The 20,364-nt window shown below is 40.7% G+C and overlaps 1 long non-coding RNA gene across 1 annotated transcript in view; it reads right to left on the bottom strand.

The window, feature by feature from the left end:
• Positions 1-3,149: 3,149 nt before the first annotated feature.
• Positions 3,150-20,364, bottom strand: part of LOC309702112 — a 42,589-nt gene continuing 25,374 nt past the window's right edge. Inside the window, exons 3-4 of the long non-coding RNA XR_014275382.1 lie at positions 17,990-18,037; positions 3,150-3,165 (exon numbers count right to left, since the gene is read on the bottom strand). This is a non-coding gene — a long non-coding RNA (uncharacterized lncRNA). The remainder of the gene's footprint in view (positions 3,166-17,989; positions 18,038-20,364) is intronic.

Raw genomic sequence — 20,364 nt, 5'->3', positions numbered from 1 at the left:
AAAACAGTCCAAAGTCCAAAATTTAGGCCATCAATCGCACTTTCCAAAGCCGTCCAGTGGGCCAGTTTGGAGTCTTTGCTGGGCCGAATCTGGCCCCCGAGCCTTATGTTTGACACCCCTGCTGTAAATAATCAATAAAGTTAACACTATCTTCCTCCATGCACAAATGCATGTGTTGCCTTCCTAAACCGTGTCTTTAAGAGGTCACACAGTAGAGACATGAGTCTCCTGGTCGTCACTGTAACATCATCCATCATGTGCTGGGTTAAAGTTACTGGGTCGGTCCACGCGGGAATACATGAAAGTGAGCAGGGTGTGCATTCGGACATGAAGCTGAAACATTCAGAAGCGGCAGATTAAAGGACAGAAGCCATCAATGGCTACTGCAAAATAACCAGCATGCATGTTTTCTTTGCTGTCAGATGAATAACAGAAGTAAAATTTCTAGGTCAGGACAGCAAATTCTGGCTCTAGCTGTATCAACACAGCAGAAGGGGGAGGAGCTACAATGTAATCAGCTAAAACTCTGCTGCGTCTGTTCACTGCTGCCAGATGTTGGCTATGCTATGGCTACTCTATTCACTCGGCAAGGTTTTATAACCTCAAGACCAAGAAATCAACAAGTGAGGATGTATCCGCACACGCAGTTAACTAACAGTCCCGCTCTCCCTGTTGTAATCCTTCATTTGGGGGCCTCTCCTTCCTCCCCGTCTTCCATCCTTCGCCCCCTCTGGCACTTCCTCCGTTCTATGACATCTCTCTTTCGCTCCCTCGTTTTCCATCTTTGGATAAACTATAGACGGATGAGGGGAAGGAAGCGCAGATAAAGGCATAAAACTATATTAATGAAATGAAAGAAGCACAGAGAGGGAGGAGACGGGCAAGAAGATGGAGGAGAGAAGAAGCAGGGAGGGAGACGGAGAGGTTGTGATGGAACAGATTTTCCTGATGCTGGTGAATAATTTACTTTATTCTCTCTCTCTCTCCCTTTTTTTTTAAAGATATAAAGATATAATCAACTGGGGATGGGGGGGTGGGGTCTGATTAATTGCCAATTAATGTTTAACGAGGCACAGCTGTGTTCATTTAATACTAGTTTAGGCTTTGCCTCTCCCTGCACCCCCTCCCTCTTTGTTTCCCTGAAATGTGTTGCACTCTTCTTCTGCTGTTGATTCTTTGCCACAACAAGTTCAACTGGAAGGATTACCAGTGCGTTTAGCAGTCACTAAGAAAAGCAACTGATTTACCCTGTGAGTAGATGCAAAGGCACCACAATAAGCGTCAACGCACACACACACACACACACACACACACACACACACACACACACACACACAGAGCTAAAACGACCCTTCTCTGCGAAGACGCATGTACGTCTCTTTTTGTACGACTACAATACTGCTCTTTAAGAAAGACCTGCTTCCTTGCCAAGAGTTAGATCAGAAGAAGAGTGCAACTGACAAGTTGTGGTTTTCCAAAGGGTTATGTGCCACACTTTTCCTTTCCCTGTAACAGTAGCTTCCTGAAAACTAAACTGGATGACATCCAAAAGCACAGCGATGACAAGGCTTCAGGATGTCTGTTTACAGGCTTTGTGCTAAGCTAAGCAGCTGCTGCCTGCGGCCATTTAGCCGACACACATGAGAGAGACATTAATCTTCAAATCCAGCTCTCGGCAAGGCCGTCGGTAAGTGCTTTTAAAGGCCATTTTTGGCACTTCTTTCAAAAAAGTTATGGAAAAGCTTGGGAGTAGTGAAAAATCCTCCAAGGAAACCTAACCCCAATCGGCTGCCGAAAGACACTTCCCAGCTTTTTAGTGGATGCTCAACTTCGACAGCAATTTCCAAAAAACTGATGGAAAACATCCTATTGAGAGTTCACTTCGTTTGAATGTTTAAAAGTTTGCAAACCTTAAATTGACAGTTAGATATAAACATAGTTGGAGACGGAGTACAGTTTTGCACCTGACAGCACAAAGACTCGTAGGATTGTTAATGTTTAAACTGTTAACTGATGACTGAAGTGATTATAGACCACTAGTGTTCCCCTTAAATGTGTGTTAATATTGAATAAAGCAGCATTCCTGAAGTTGCTTGGCGTATAAATTGCTCAACACATCCTGCTGTTGAACTCACTGACACTTGTGACTTTTGGATTCTTCACCATACCCTCATAACTCTGCATGTAAGAATGTACAGGGCTCATCTCGCCTCATCTCTTTCTTTCCTCTGTTCGTCTGATGCATCACACGCCTGGAGCCTCTAGCTTCTTCCCTGTGTGTCTATCTAGGAGAAACATCATCACTAGGCACTGCTCAGATTTGTAACATTTTTGTATACAGTGAACTCACTGTATTGCAGAACCCATCTGACCTGAATGCATGTAAATATTATGGCTGTGGACAACGTAGAGCCAGTAAACTACACGGGATGCAAAGTACTGCATCTGTCAGCATAGTTAAAAGTGTTGTGTTCAGTCATGTGTGTGTGTGTGTGTAGCGTACATATGTGTCTTTCTAGCCCTTTTTTCCTGTTTTGGCTCTCATTACAATCTGATACCTCTATCCATCTGTTCACAAAGGAGAGTGAGACGGAAGAAGGGAGGAGAGGTGGAAGAGTTGGCCATCACTCTTCATCCATGCCCCTCCTCTTCCTGCTTTATCTGCTTTCTGTCTTTGTCTTATAGCTCCCTACCCGCCTCCTCTCTTCTCCTCAACCTTCCCATCCCTCTCTCTAGTCCCTCCTCTCCTGCCTGTCTTTCTTCTTCTCCCCCTTTTATCTTCGGTTAGAGCCAGTATGGAGCTCAGCTTCATCTGAAAACCCAGCAGGTGTGTGGTGTGTCTAATTGTTCGTAAGTGTGTGTGAGTGTGCAAAATGTGCTTTAAAGTCTTGCGCGTGAGAGCTTTTTTTTCCCTCGCAAGTCACACTGTGCCTGTGTCTGTAGCTACTGTGTGTAGTGTGCCTGTGTGAGCTATCTCGTTTCCTCAGGGGAGGCCAGGCCCATTTCCACTGTCTGCTGCAGCCAACCAACCCAGCAGTGCATCGATAATCTATTAGAGTAAAAATACACACACGCACACACACGCATAAGCTTGTTCATCTTACCTGCCACTGTTGAGAACACTCTGGATGTGTATGGACTAAGTGGGTGGCCAAATGCCTGTACCTGAAAAGCAAGCATACCACAGAGATTACAAATAATTCACACATTTCCACAGCAGCACTGGCCAATAGAAATCAGACATAGTAGAGCTGAGTAAAAAGCCACTTCACACAGACCAACACTTCCACTGCATGTTACACCCATTTGACATAAAGTAAGTAGATACTGAACTTTGCACTTATCTTAATATTTTGCATCAAATATTTGCACCCAATTCCTGCTTTGAGCAGATTATTCAGGAGAAGTATCGCTCTATCCCCTTGAACTTTTATCTCTGTGATACATCCTGGTTCTCCTCCACTGTGTCAGAAGAGCACACTTTTACACTTCTGGGAAGCGGCCAAATTGTCAAGGAAGTTGGAAACTGGGGCAGGTGGTGGACAAAGAAATAAAAATACTATTTTCATGAAGCGTGCTGGCACGTGTTGCAGTCAAGGTTGTTTGTGTTGAATGCTCTCTCCCAGAAACCTCAGCATCTTAGAGTAAAGTTACATTCCTGTCCCCCAAAATCCATGCACCTGATCACAGCCTCGGCTTTGAAAGTGTAAACTCTTAAACTGAAAATGGCGGGTTGACTCATCATCAGATAATCCTCCAAAGGAAAGTCGGATCAGTTTGAATTAATGAAGAAGACTTTGATTGGGAGATTGGCCAATCACAGACGCTGTTTCCTTGACTTTTTTTCTGTCATATTCCTGAAATAATCCTGGCAGAGACTTCTAAAGTTTTATAGTATTTTTAACTAAAAAAAATATTGAACTCCAAGCTGATTAATTTATTTGCCTATTATAATGCCATTGAACACAATGCAACAAATGTAACACTTAAACATACTTCAGTAGTGCGAGAAAAACACGTTTTATTAGCCATGCCTCTCAAATCTAATGCAACTGACTCACCTTTATGAAGCTTTTCAAATCGAATTTTCAGTTGATTTTGTCAAAAAGGTCATCAAATTTTGTTTACCGTTAAAGTAACTAGTGTCGGTGTACAGAACTGCATTAGCAGGAGGTTTCTTCCTATTAAAAGGGAGTTTTTCCTTCCCACTGTCGCCAACTGCCTCCTCACATGGGGTCTTGGGATGGGACTGTTGTGGGTTCTTTTCTATATAATTTTAGGTCTTTACTTTACAAAGTGCCTGACGTGACTTTTATTGAGATTTGATGCTATATAAATAAAACTGAAATGAATTGAAATGAGTGGATAATATTTTACCGCTGTACCTAAAGTTGGTGCTGAATGTATATTAACGAAAACACATACACACAATCATATGTCTCAACTAAAACTACATAGATGAAACTATAGCAGAAAATATGTACTGACATTTAGATATTTAAAAAAAGGATCTGATGTAATTCTCCATGTAAATATGAAAACACACACACACACAAACACAGTACTAGTCTATTGACCAGCCGTGCAGAGTGGCAGCAATTACACTTGCCAGACATACACCCACGGTTATTATATCCTCAGATATTCAAACTGCATCCACAGGCAGAGGCTCGGAAAAATAGTGATGGACAAACACGCACATGCACAGAATAACACAGGGCCAGACAAAACACATAAACAAGACACCAGTATGATGTAAGAACGTGCAATATCAGACATCACATAATTAAAGCTAAAGCCTGTTTATCGACCAGCTAAGTAGGACAGGAGGAGCTAAGCCCCAAAGATGTAGCCTGTTTACAATAACAGCCATACACAGATAATGTAACACAACACTATTCTGCTGCCAGCCTATATTTACCGTAGCCTGAGGCTGTAGCCACATAAGGAACACAAGGACGATTTTTCTCTGCCAAATTCTGGAGGTCAAATAAAGTAATAGGAAGCATTAGTTATTTCACTGCACCACAGAGAGCTTTGAACAGATACAGCCTGAGTTTCACTTTCCACAGTTTCCAAACCCCAAAGATCTGCACTGAAATAAAGGGTGAAGGCAACAAATTTGCCATGGTAGGACTAGCATGTCAAAAACTAACTCATTATACAATTTCCAGTTTATTAAAACACTTCTCAGTTAATTCAATTGGTCCTGTAGAGCTCTACAGCGACATGCAATGAAAAAAAAACTGTATGTGCGATAAATTATTTTGCATAAATAGCACTCGCGTGATGGCTTTGAAAACAGTGTTATTTTGCGAAGCCATGGTACGTCAAAACCAAATTGTTATCATATCAGTGCAATTAGCCTTAAATTCAATAACAATTCCCACAATTCCTTTGTGTTTGCTGCCAGTCCACTGGTGGCTCAGAGAAAAATGGAGCAACAGAAGAAAACGAGCCCACACAGAATATCAGATTATTTATATTGTGCAACTATTTAATACTAATAATGTGTCAGACTAGGTAACCTGGAGACTTAAATAAGTTGGAAGAAAGTCGTTTTTTAAAGAAACAATGAAACTAGTAAGAATGTCCCACAGTTTTATTACCTCTATCATTAGTGTTTAAAAAAATCCAGCAGCAACAAACAATGATTTTAACTCTCCTTAAATTAATCTGCCTACTGTCTGCATTAGGAAACTCTTAAAACCCCACAAACGCTGACTTTAACACAGCCAAAGCTCTAAATGCATTTAATTTTCAAAATAAAAATCAGTCAAGCCTTTACCAATTTCCATCTCAAAAGCACAAAACCCGAGCAATGATTTCAGGTAAACCCTAAATAATTCCATCATCTACCATTTTCTTCCTTTGGATAATCCCTGGATTCCTGCCTTTTGGAATTCCTCCACAGATTATCCCTTGCCTTTAACTACTCCAGGGGCAAGGAGCACGGGTGGAGGGGGTGGTAGTGGAGTGCAGGCTGAGAATGGCGAAGGAGGGGGTTGGGGGTGTGGGACAGTGAGTGTTGTTTTAAGAAGTTGGAAGTCTGTGAATCTTGCTGTGCTTGTAATTCCCCCTACGGACATGTTTTATACACGTCAAGGAATTCACTCCATTCCTCTGTTGTAAGCCTGCTCCTGATTCCCTAGTCTCACTTCTTTCCTTCTGCTTTCTTTCTTTTTCTTCTTTAGGGAACAGAGATACGTAGGTAAATGCACACAGCCAGGCTAGCTCCCGACATTTCCCATGATCTGCCTGACAACAGCCTGAGGGCCTGCACATGGGCACACTTACATGCCCACAATAATAGAGAATTGAGATGGCAGGAAAAAAAAGAAAGCGATAAAGGGCCCTGCGACGAATCCTTGAGGCACTCCAACCTTGTGACGCAGCAGCCGCCCCCCTTGGCTGCTAAGCCAAACTAACCAGTGGTTAGAAGCTGTTCTGCTCCGGTTTGCTTGCTGCTTTTGTTTGGCAGAAAACAATGACAATCCCCCTCTCTCTAATTTACAAGGGAGTTGGCTCATTCCTCTGGGTGGAATGTACAGTGGGAGCAGCCTGCATTTCATGCTAGGGTGGAGAGATCAGTGATTGGGGAGGTGATCATCCGGCCAGAGTGGGGCTGCTTTAAGGGAAGGGTGAGTGAGTTTAGTGGCTATTTTTAGACGACTTGTCATTTCAATCCGTGGCATGTTTCTGCGCTGTGGTCAAGGAAGGAAACACCGGTGGGGATACGTGGCCTTGCGCCGTACACGCAAATCTGTGCAACAAAGTAGAAACCTGCAAGGAACCAGTTCAGCAACCAGACAAGTTAAATAGGGAAAAAACAAGAGAATGTGAGAAACAAATGCTGAAATCCATATCCACAAAGAGAACAGCGAATAGAATCCTCACCAAACACACCTTAGACTGCGAGGACAAATCATCAGAGCTTACTGAAATCCACACAAAAACAAATGCAAACAGCCACGCAGTCACTCCATCGCCAAACCACCACCCACTCAGTTTCAGTGTCACCTCACTTAACCTGCAGTGCACTATAAGAGCTAGTAAAGATGCTGAGAGGCAGAACGGCGAGGAAGATGCACAAATGGAATAAAGGCGATCTAAGATCAGCATGTCTCACTGAGTCTGTGCAAAGCCTGAAATGAAAGGGGATGAAAGAGAGCGAAGGAAAGACAGACTTCATAGAGCATATGGGGACCTAGATTCCTTCGCCTTCCCTCATCCTTCCTGTTTCCCCTCATCTCACACACCTGGGACCATTACTCCTAGAGGAACCAACACCCAACCTAACTCTCCTTTTTTTAATTAGTTTTCTATCTTTCTTCATCCATATGCTATCATCTGTCTGTCCAATCTGCTGTCTCTTTAGACTGCCGTCAGACTGAAATAATCTTTCTCTTACACACCTGCTTCTACACCTTTCCTGCCCAATTAATGATTTGAAATTATCGCATTAACATAACGTAGTAACAGAGTATTTAAATGGTGGATAAATCTACATGTATAGCTCTCTTTGCCACATTGACTCTCTAGCTACAGTATGTTTGCATGTAGGGATTAGGCCACAGGGATGCAGTTTTAGAAAGTATTCTCACATATTATTGCTTAACTAATTTAGGTAATTAAGTAATGGCTCAGCCACATTACAGTAAAATTACAACAGCAACGTCTTGACCACGAAGAAAAATGTGGTTGTGCGGTGGCTGCATTGACATTTTGTTGATTTTTTGCTGTTAGAGATCGACTGCAACAAGTTGTAGCAATAACTAGAAGCAGAAAAACCTCAACCTCTGGGTGACCACTTTCAATCTTTGTGCAACATGACTGTTCACCATGTGGGAGGCAACCTGTCTCGAAACACTCAGAGCCTAACTCAACCTGACTGTAATCACTCAGATAGATAGACAGGCGAAGGTTTGCAAATAACTCTGCAATACTGGACTTGAATCAATTGGTTGTATTGTGATTATTTTCCAATGTATAACAAGAGTTTAACCTTGGCAAGGTTTCCTAGTGTCTAGGGCTGTGCGATATGACCACAATCTCATATCCCGATATAAGACATCTATCCTCCTGATAACGATATAAATCACAAAAAATTTACATTTTCTGTAAATTCTGTGAATCTCGGGCAGCTCGACTTGCGTGAAGTGTTTCCAGCTGCGCGTCATGTAGCTGGAGTCGAGTGTTTTAACAGATGCATGAAACTATACATTTTTAGACATAAGTTGTAACGGCCGCCGTTTTCTTTGTGAGTATTTATTACACGGCGTGCTGCGGGGAAAAGCCTGTTCTAACGTTTGAGTCTAAGGTTTACTTTTTAGCACCTGACGGCTCTTCTTTGCTTCTCATCCGTAAATACTCTGCATACTCTTTCATGTGATTCAGTTTGTTTTGAAAAGTTTCAACAGGATCTTGAGCTTTATTCTGAAAGGCTTATGTGGAAAATAAACAAGCGGACACGCGATGGTTTTACCGTCGTTGTTGCTAACGACAACGCATAAAAACAGGCGCTTGTCCGTCCGTAGTGTGGTTATATTAAATATAAGAGAAATAGAGAACGTTAAGAAATTAATATAGCCACTACAGTGACCATCAGAACGGTGAAAAAATATTGACGTAAACAGTTTACTTTGCGACACCACGAAACAAACGATAGCGTAAAATGAAACGATAGACGTTTTTATATCGTTATATCGAACAGCCCTACTAGTGTCTATGTGAATTTGGACCTAAATTGCCATCTTGCAGGAACTACACCACTTTTTATGAAAGGATTTCCAAATTTGTGGTTTAAAGTTTTAATGTTCTGGCTTCTTTCTTAATGTGAGTAGCTAATGTGAATTTCTGTATAACTAGATGGCAACACATTTATTATTTTGCCATTTTATCACAGTTAATTGCCATATTATCACAAACACATTGCGTGTAATTGCCAACTTGGCCACCATTCAATCCCAATTAGATAGCATACTGATACTGAGTGTCTCCATGTTACTACTTTCTTGATGCACCAAAGTCCATTTGAAGATGCTAACTGAAAGTGAGCGGACAAAGACCTGATCCCTGTCTTCGAAGGAACCATTTCAAAGACAACGAGACAGGTTATTGCACATGGTCAAAGGTGGTTAATTTTAGTCGTGCCGTGGCTTCAAAGCACTGTTTTCCTTAGTTTTACTGTAGTTAAAGTCTTCAAACTCTTAACACTAGATCTCAGTAAATTGCAGATTGCAGTCAACTGAATTCTGTTTTCTTATTCCTCCCAAGTAGAGCGCATAATCCTAGCTACGGTGGCCACTGTAGGACAAGCAACTCTGGGTGCCATTCATTTGTACTGAGTGCAGGCTGTCAGTCCACTATTTACCTCAGCTTTCAATGTGTCCACGTCTGTTTACTCCGGAGAACGCTCTAAAACTTCGTGAAAGGACTCCAATGTCATTCGATGAGTCAGTGAAGCTCACTTCTCTCTGGTTACACAGTGATACTGAGGTGTTTTGTTGAGGATATCCTGAACTTTTCGGTTGGTAACAGCTGCTGTCTTTGCTGCTGTTAGCTGCTCTTAGCCAGAGTTGATGAAATTTTCTTTGAAGTGGATCTAACATTGTTGGACACGAAACTCTAATGATATGAGAACATCATCAAACTGTTTATCAGAGGTAACGTTTGATTTTTAAGTAAACTCCCATATTGTTAGTATATAGCCATTGTCCACTCTCAGGTGATGGGAGGGTCACAATATATTGTGTCTTATTGTCTAATTTTATGTAAATATGTAACTGTGACAATATCAGGTATAATTAAGCATTTTTATGCATATTTTCATTTGTAAGAGCCCTGACTTTAGTTCATGAGATAAGGCTCGAACATCCCTTGTGGGATGTTAAAACACAGGTATGATCCGGTATATCTTGATTCTGAAGGTGCAGATACAAATTAAAATTTGCCTTCACACTACAGACACACCTACAAATTCTCTTATCTGCCGCCTTTGGTCTATCTCTCTGTATCTCTGTTTCTGTTTAGCTCTAACGTCCTCCATGTACAAAGAAATAAAATAATTGCAAGTTACTTTTTTGGCACAATTTACACAATGTCACTCTAACTTGTGCATTTAAGGCTTTTTTATCTATATCCATTGATTGTGACAATAATCAATTTCAACTTGAACCAGGTAGGTTTGTTGAATAATAAAATTAGACTGGCAAAGTGACATTTAAGGAATTACTATGAGGTGCTTTTTTTTCTCGAACATGACGTGAACACCGAAAACAACACATATAGAGTGAAGTGCACATTTGAAAGTGTGCTTCGCTTTGATGTGTGCAGCCCTGACCTCAAAAGGGACAACTCATATGCGTGTGAAGAGTATCTGACAGGGACGGAGACAGGGTAGGAAGGAATTTATAACTCACTGCGATTACACCAGTAAGCCCACATCAAAGATATCCACTTTCTTTGAACTATATATGCACACTTTAAAATGGAAAAAACAAACAAACAAAAAAGTACCTTCATGAATAGCATACGCAAGTTCCCCCCGAGTGGCAAAGGAAACATACACTTAAAGCAGAGATGTGTAAATAAAAATGTAGATAACCATTTAAAACACTTTTAACCCTTTTTGTAACTTCCAAGTAAGCCAGGAGAAAAGTCAGTGTAAAGCTTTTCTGGTATATTGTGTGTGGAAATGTAACTAAGGTTGTATGTGTCACAGTTAGGACTCAAAGCCATTCTGAAAAGATGTTATAAATACAGACAAGTGTAACCTTCCACCCTCATGATTTATGATGTCCAATAACGCCTCAGCTTACTTGGTTTCATGATGGCCATTACTATGAGTTATAGTGGTGTTAATGAGAGCTAAAGCAGTGTCTACATGGATTGTACATGACTGAAAATGAATAGGTAGAAAACCACAAAAACCCAAAACATAATTAAGTCAAGAACCACATTTTCAACAGAAATTACAAATACTAAGGTGCCTCCAGTTGAATAAGTTATGCCGAAGGTAAAGATAACAAGTTTACGAGCACCAAGTAGATGTGAAAAGGAACTGCTCTTCAGATTAAATGGGCAACTTCATTTACTGTACGTAAAAGAGTTAAATGCAACAACACGATCCCAAAAAGAAACACACAGACAGAGCAGAGGTGGAGCGATGCCAAAGTGATTTCCGTGGTTGGTGCATGACTGATGAGCAAATTTTGCAAGGGTGTCAAAGAGCACACAGAAAAAAAACACAAAAAAACAAAACAAAACGTGGATAATTGCATCCTGAAACTTGAGCCTATCTAAACACTCTGGCTTCCTGTAGTCAATTATCCCTGTTGGCATCCACTTTACAGTAGGTATGGCTAGTTCAGAAAGGAAGTCTATCATTCCCCAGAAAAACCAACTGAACCAATGTCATACACAAGTTAGTCACAGGGCCAAACCCCTGAAGGGGAAGTCAATAACACTTACACTCAGTAACACGGTTACTTAGGCTCATTTTTTTTTTAGCAAAAACCCCCAAAAATAAACACCAACCAGACTCTCGTAAGATGTGGCCGCAAATGAAAGCTACAGTAGGAAGAATAAACATGGTTTACCTTGTGTAACATGTGTGCACAGATTATTCATTGAATTATAAACACGAGTTCAGCTGAAACCCTGCAAGTGTGCTTGATTCTTAACTGTTTCAGGGGAATAGTGACAGCCAAATATGCCATTAAGATTTAATTGCTGAGCGTACAAAAGGTATGTTTTGGTGAGTGCATGTGCGAAGCTGTTTTGCGAATGAATAGTTTTTGTTTGAGCTACTAATTAGAAGATGCAATGCAGGGAAATGGAGTGGGTGGAGATGACCAAATGACGCAACAGCAGTAAATCGAGCCGAAAAGAAAAATCCCACGACTGTGTTCAATATGGTGCAGCATGTGCTACATTTGTGGGAGAGAATATTTTTGTCGGTCCCTTACTGCTTAAACACATTTCTTCCATTGTGTATTCGTAACCTCGCCCTCCCTCTGCCTGGTTGCTAGGACACCTGCTATGAGCACGTGTAGTAGCCTGACAGTCAGGCCTAACTTTTGACCCCAAACTAAACCTTGTGACCTCAGCAGTGGTCTGAGTTCATACCGACCACCCCTACCGCTCTGTATGTGTGTGTTTTCTTGTGTCTGTGCATGACAGTCTGAGCACATCAAACTCACTAGTTACCCTGGTGTTTGAAAATTGTGTTAACCCTTAATTATGACCCAAAATGTCATTCTAAATCTAGTTAAAGGGAACTCAACCGGACAAAAACATCAGACTTTGTCAATAACACGCATAACCCATAACACATGGCCAACAACAGGGCCAAAGCGTCTTTGTGGGACACATTACTTATAGTGAAAGAGTGTCTGAAAAGCCCACTGTCCCTTGAGATTCGGTTCCCAGATGCAATGACACTACCACCATATTTTACCATGATGAGGTTCTATTTTCCTTTTCCCCAAATATGAGACCAAAACATGTGTTTTGGTTTTATCTTGTGCAGATGATCATTAGCTACAGACAGTAGCTAATAGAGCCTTTCACTCTCAGACTGCAGGCTTACTTGTGAGGGTACTTAACCCTTTAAGACCTACCATAACACCAAGTCCGCCAGAGCTTATCTTTATATTTTACATGCTGTAGTGCCATTTTTGGGAGTATTTCAAGTTGCTATACATCAATACAACCATTATAGCCCAAATTTTAACAATATGTACGCATTAAGTGGATAGTAATTACATAAATTGCAAAAAAGTGCAATAAACTTCAAAAAAAATATTTTTTGTTTCTAGTTAGAGAAATTTAAGAAGGATATCCCTCAAATACAATACCAAAAAGTTGCACAAAATAGTTTCCCACCACAGGAAATTTATTTTGAGTGTCTTCATAGTTTTATTTTTGAAATACACCAATTTTTATATACTGCAGGAAAAACAAAAATAAATACTATAATGCAAATTTGCAAAAAAACCCCAGCATATACATCAAAATAAACTATTTCCAGCAGCTCAATTGGAGTTCTAAGCATCCCAGAAACGACACAGAAAGCCATAAAGTCAAACATAACTTTTAAAAACACCAGTATAGGTTTATAAGGCCCTGAAGGTAAAAAACTAACTTTCTGAAAATGACGCCACTTCCGGTTTTGGGCAGGTAAGGCGAACATGCGATAGTTTGCGCTGATGTCTATTCCAACGTAGTGTTACAAACAGCTGATCGGATCGGCAAAGTGTGTTTCTGGAATATTATGTTTTTGTTGCGGCAAGTGGTTTTTATGCAATTTTTGCAAAGCTTTATGTGGAAGGAAACCGTGACCTAGGACAAGCTGATAGCATGAGATGTAAGTACAACTCCTCCGGTTTCATATGCAAAAAATAATAATTTTTGTTTAAAACTGCTTTTACCAGAGCTTCCTTCCTGTTAACAGGGAGTTTTTCCTTCCCACTCTTGCCAAGTGCTAGTTTATAGTGGCTTGTCTGATTCTTGGGATTTTCTGTGTATTATTGTAGGACCTTTACCTTACAATATAGAGCCTTGATTTGACTAAATGTGAAATACATAAATGTGAATTGAAAGTTGAACTGAACTTACACTGCTTCCACACAAAACATTGTTATACAGTGTTTTCTTGAGGGTCCACTTACAAACATTAAACATTAGTAAGCCAAGCGAGGTCTTTATTCTTTAGAAGATATCCCAGCTAATGGGTGTTTAGTGATCTTTTTTTTTTTATCTGCAGCACACAAGCTTACAGGTAATATCTGCAGTGTTTCTAATACAAGCTATGACTTTCCTGAATGCTAAATTCCAAAGTAAAATCTATACCAGAAGCCTTGGATGCAATTTGGAAACCTGACCAAGCAGGCTATAAAACAAAGAGGCCACCAGGAGAGGGTGAGAACTTGGGCAGTTTGCCAAGCAAACTCACACATCCAAGAAATGGCCATGAATGCAGAGGCACAGAGAAGGTAGGACACTGGGTCAGAGTGTTGCAGAGGACCAACATTATTCCACTGTGCAAACATGGGCTTGCAAACATAGTGGCAGGGAGCTTTGTGCACGTCTGTGTTTGTGTGTGTGTGTGGTGTGTCATTTTGTCTTGCCAGCAGCAGACACAGGCTCACTGGGAAGGCGTCACGCCTTTATTTATTCATCAACCTTCTGGGAACTGGCAATGAGAGACAAGGTCAATACATCATTGTATACATGGGTACACACAAACACACAAGCATGTACACCCCATTCGGTTCACCTATAGGGCCCATATACAGTAAATACTTTGCTAGCATACCCCTGCCAACACATATGCTGTAATGACTCGTTAAAACGCTATCACAGAAGACACACACACACAGCATTCAGAGACTGTTGGCTCACTGGGCCATGAATCTGAGCCCAGAAAGCACACAGACCCTATTAAACTTTGCCGGATCTCCAATACACACCCTATTAATTCTTCAGATAAGCTGAGTCAGCATGCCAAAACAACAAAAAAGAGTGGAAATTAAGACAAAGCAAAGAGCACCGTAACCAGGAGACGTGGGCTACACGCACAAAAGTTTACTCCTGATCTTCTACAGCGTGATGACATATGGCACGCTCACAAGAACACAAACGTGTACACTGAAACACCCAAGAACAAAGGACATAGAAGGACTTTTGCAGACACACATGATACAAAAAGGCACACACCACTTTAAGTATCAAAAGCATGCGCATGTGATGCATTGCATCTGGTTCCTCTTACACCAAGAAACAAATAAGCATCATATGTGAATGTGGCGTTGTGTGTGCGTCAAATAAATGGTCATTGCTCTGTTAGCCAGAGAACGAGGAGGAGGGCTCACAATGAGTCCAGACAGGAGAGAGAGAGAGGGGCCAGCTGCTGTCAGATACACAAACACAAGCCACATGCAGCTGTTCATTGTCTGCCCAAGAGGCACATGACACATGCACACAAACACGCAAACACACACACATACAGTCTATGCAAACAGACACCATAGCAACAGAGGTAAAGTAAATCTGTGAGTTTTTTCAACAGCACGTGCATCTCAGTGGAAATCCTCAACTTCAGTGTGCACGAGCAAGCTAGCTGCACAAGTACTCGTGAGTCATCTAACGGGCTACGGCTGGACTGTGGGGTAAAAATAGCCCAGTGTGTCAAACATGGAAACAGAGTGATGATGAAACAACTGGCTGTACCAGCTGCGCGCGCGCACGCACACACACACACACACACACACACACACACACACACACACACACACACACACACACACACACACACTGATTTGAATGCATGCAGCTTCGTAAAGTCTTTGTCCCATTTCATTGAACAGCACAACATGCTGCCCCTTGCCTATGATGTGTCTTAGTTTGTACGTTAGGGATGTCGGTTAGTTTAACCTGACATTCTCATTCTTTATCTGCAGGACACTCCAATGTTACTTTCACCAGATCAGAGAGAGAGAGAAGGTGGAGGGGGGATACTGAGAGGAGGAGAAGAGTACAAAGATGAAGGCAGGAAGGTTGACCTAACTGTTTGATGTTAAAGTTTAGAGCAAACCAAGGAGAAACTTCAAACAATTCTTGGAACTAAAAAGATTACCTCCCCTGTACACACACACACACACACACACACACACACACACACACACACACACACACACACACACACACACAAACAGTTAATATCAATGCACAATGGGTCAGCATGCCCTTGAGTTAGGGTCTCTGCTGTGGATTAATAGAGGGCTAAGAATACTATACGTATATAAATGTCAGTTTAAATAGCAGTAATTACAATATGTGGACATGATGTTTAAAGTATTAGAAATCAAGCAAATTCAGTAGTTAGTTTATTGATTATTATAGTAAGTTTTCATATGTAGTGATGCAGACATTTTTTCCAGGGATATATGATCTGTTAGAAGGTTTTTCCATTGCACAATGTTTATACTATTTTTTTATTTCCTGTTTGACCTTCCCGTTTCCTGTATGACCTTCTTGGCAATAGTTAGGGCTGCAAGGAGAATACCGTCATTGGGACCTGAATAGATGACAAGTCACCTAGGATGCACAGCTTTGAAGACAGTGGGAGCAAGTAAGACAGCTGTTTAGTGTGTTTGTTTTATTGGAGATGTTATCTGAGGTGCTGTAAGTTTTAAGAGATGTTCTATTGCACAGGTGTCTCGAGGGCCGGTGTCCTATGGGTTTTAGATGTGTCCTTGATCAAACACAGGTGGTTTAAATGGCTAAATTACCTCCACAACATGTCTCCAGAAGCCTGGTAATGAACTAATCATCTGATTCAGATGTGTTGACCCAGGGTGATATCTAAAACCTGCAGGGCACCGGTCCTCGAGGTCTGGAGTTCAACACCTCTGTTCTATTGGAATTGAATAATTACATTTAATAGGAGTAATGTAAAGTTTAGAAAGTATAATTGATTTTATTTATATTTATTTATAAATATTGAAAACTGACAAAGGAGATATCATGAAATAAATGACTGGGAAGAGTAATTCCTTTTTCTTTCCAGATAGCTGAACTGAACAAGCTATAATTGAATATAAAGTCGGGGTTATTCCAGATTGGTGTTTTTTAACAGACTGGGTGATAGGGCTGCTCAATTAATCGAATTTTAATCACGATTACGATCTGGGCTTTCAACGATCATTAAAAATGACTGAGCCGATTATTAGCCCCTCCCTCATTTATCCGCGACACCTTAAAGGCCGGTCCGTGAAAATATTGTCGGGCATAAACTGGTCCGTGGCTCAAAAAAGGTTGGAGACCGCTGATTAAGAGGACCCGAGGGAAGCTCGGAAAGCTAAGCAGAAGTTATTTGGAGAGTGACTGCCGTTGGTTGAAAAGAGTTTAAAAAAAAAAAACTTCAGTGGTGTTGCACACTATTTTATATTATTTTTTTAAAGTCATTGTTAACCCTTTAAAGCCGGTCAGAGCAGCACGCTCCGTTTTGCGTAACTATTGTTAAATCCCTGTAGAACCTGAACCGTGTAAGCTAGCGCAATAATTTGTTTTGCATATGAAACCGGAGGAGTTGTACTTACATCTGATGCCATCAGCTTGTCCTCGGTCACGGTTTCGTTCCACATATAGCTTTGCAAAAATTGCATAAAAAGCGCTTGCAGGAACAAAAACATAATATTCCAGAAACACGCTTTGCCGTTCCTATCAGCTGTTCGTAACACTTCCCACAGTGAAATGATGCACATGCTGTTTTCTTTGCAAATTTGCATCATAGGATTGTTTTTTGTTTTTCCTGCAGTATATAAAAATTGCTGTATCTCCAAAATAAAACTATGAAGACACTCAAAATAAATTTCCTGTGGTGGGAAACTATTTTTTGCAACTTTATTGTATTTAAGGTTTTGAGGGATAAACCTCTTAAATTTCTCCAAGTAGAAATATATGTAAACAAAACAAAAGCGATTTTCAATTTTTTTTGTAGTTTATTGCACTTTTTTGCAATTTATGTAATTACTATGGACTTAATGCATACATATTATTAAAATATGGGCTATAACAGTTGTATTGATGTATAGCAACTTGAAATGCTCCCACAAATGGCACTACAGCATGTAAAAAAATAATATAAGCTCTGGTGGACTTGGTTCTATAGTAGGTCTTAAAGGGTTAAATAAATATCGTCAAATAATTGTGATCTCAATTTCAGTGAAAATAATCGTTATTATCATTTTTGCCATAATCGAGCAGCCCTACTGGGTGATAACTGGTAGGTCTAGCAAATGCAAATCTTTGCCAAGTTCTTGTTTGGTACCTGACCAGGCAGTTTCATGTTGGGAGTGTCATGGTCTGCGGCCCGGCGTCCGGGGTGCTGTTGGGATGCCCACGCCCACGGGCGTGGCTGCTAACCCCACACCTGCATCCCATCCCAGGCGATCACCAGGTGGACTATTTAATCCTGCCCTACCTGCTGCTCCACACCAGTCCGTAGTCGCCTCTCAGCGGTAACGTACACCTGCGGGAAAAAAACCCTTATGACAAATTGTCCATTGGAACGGACTCTGTTTTACCCTGTGTACTCAGATCACAACTCGGCGTTTTTGCGAGCCACCTGCCTGTCCACCTGTCCGCCTGAGATTCGGAAGCACTATCAGCCTCGCCGTCTCGACCCTTTTGGAGCCCCCCCCCTCTGGTTCACTCAGCCCGGCTACCTCCGTAAGACGTATACTCCACCTTCCCTCGTATGCTGCCTTTTTTCCGCACCCCAGTAATCTGTTTCTCTTTTTGTTTTGCAGCTTCTCACAGCCCCGCTCTCGGCGTTCCCTGCGTAGTTCACCTCCCCAGTCCCTCGGTTTCTTCTGGTTCCATACGTTGTTTTTTTGGCTACCCTCACGGGACACCTTTAGTTATAATAAATTTGCTTTCTTTATTCCCTCCTACCCTGGTGTGTGTGTTCTGCTTCTGGGTCCAGCTTGCGCACGGAACTTCGGTTCATGACAGGGAGAACTTAAGCCATTCAATAAAGTATTTAAACTGATTAGCTAAATGATATAACTCAAAGTTAGGAGATTCTAATCCCCCTTGGGATTTGGATTTTTGTAATGTTATAAGCTTTATATGAGGGTTTTTATTTTTCCAATAGAATTCTGATACAGTGGAGTTACCATTAAACCATATTTGGGGAAATTGGAAATAATGGAAAAAAATAATTCATTTTTGGTAGAACTAACATTTTGATCATTGCTATACTTTCTATAAGTAATATAGGGACTTTAGACCATCTATTTAAATCATCTTGAACCTTTAAGAGTGGTGGAGCGAAATTAAGGCTAAATAACTCTGAGAACTTGGGAGTGAAGATAATAAGGCGATACCAGGGCTGCCACTTATCTATACAGAGCCGTGAGATTGTAGACTTTAAACAATTCACATAGTAGTTGGAAACTTTGAAAAAGAATTAATGACTGTAAATAATTCTGGAAGGGAAGATTGTGGGTCTTGCAATAACAACAATACATCATCTGCATAAAGAACAGTTTTATGTTCTGTAGTAGTTTTCTTAATGCCTCTGATCTTTTCCTTCTGTCTAATTGCAGCTGCTAGTGGTTCAATGAACAGTGCACAGACATGGAGACAGAGGACATCCTCGTCTCGTACCAATGTGGGGAGTGAAGCTTGACGTACTCAACCCATTGGCCGTAATATGCTACACCTACTATGGCTGTGGGTGTAGCTTAGAATGCCTTAATCTAGTTGATAAATGATTTTCCGAACCTGAGATTAGGATATGTTGCAAAAGAAATTTCCAGTTAACTCAGTCAAATACTTATTCTGCATCTAATCATATAATTAAGGTGTTAAATTTGTTGATTGATAGCTGCATTAAATTGAAAGAGTTGGGACGACCATATCTAGCCTGGGCGCTAAAGCTTTGCTTTTAATTTTATTGTCCGTATTTACGAGAGAAAGCAACGATAATAAGCTAGAAGGGTAGACTCTTGACTGGACTGGTTTCATGAGTAGGATGATCATTGCTGTGTTCAGACTTGGTGGGATTATAGAGGTTGTTTTAATATCCAAGATAATTCTTACGAAAAGTGGAGAAAGAAATGATCAGAAATGTTTGTAGCACTCAGCAGGGACGCCATGAGGTTCAGGGGCTTTGTTGTTGGGCTTGTGCCTCATCAGGAGATAATGGTTTCTCTAAGATGTCGACTTGATCTTGTGTTAAATGTGGACGGATTATGATGTTGAGGAGTTCATGAATATCGTCATTATTTGGCTTGAGGTCTGAAGAGTGCAGTTTTTTATGAAAGTCCATGAGTTTATATCTGCCGAACCGTGGAACTGTTTTCCTGCTGAGTCCTTGTTGTTTTTTCTTTATTCTGTTTGATTAGGTTTGAGAAGTATTTGCTCGACTTATTATTGTACTGGAATTTATTACTTTTGAGTCGCTCAATGAGGAATTTTGTCTTTCCATTAATTAGGTCATTATCTTTCATTTTATATTTTCTTATTTCACAAAGTACTTTCTCAGATTGAAAAGTGAGCAATGAATTTTCTAATTCTTTAATTTTGGTTTCTAATTTGTCTTCCTGTTCAATATCTTTTTTATTTTAATGGGAGCAATATGAAATGATTATACCCCTTAAAACTGCTTTACTGGTTTCCCAAAGAAGCACTGGAGAAGTGTTCGGAGAATCATTTATTTCCAAAAAGGATTTCTAAGAAATCAATTCATTCTTAGTCATTAGCAAAGACTTCTAGAAACGCTATCTGGAGGTACACTGCGGTAGGTAGTTTTTCTTAAGAGGAACAAAAGCGGGGCATGATTGTTGATTG

Source organism: Aulonocara stuartgranti, assembly GCF_965226115.1.
Source record: "Aulonocara stuartgranti genome assembly, chromosome: 3".
Classification (NCBI taxonomy): Eukaryota; Metazoa; Chordata; class Actinopteri; order Cichliformes; family Cichlidae; genus Aulonocara; species Aulonocara stuartgranti.
Note: the sequence above shows the minus strand (reverse complement) of the source record. Positions and strands in the feature narration are given on the sequence as shown.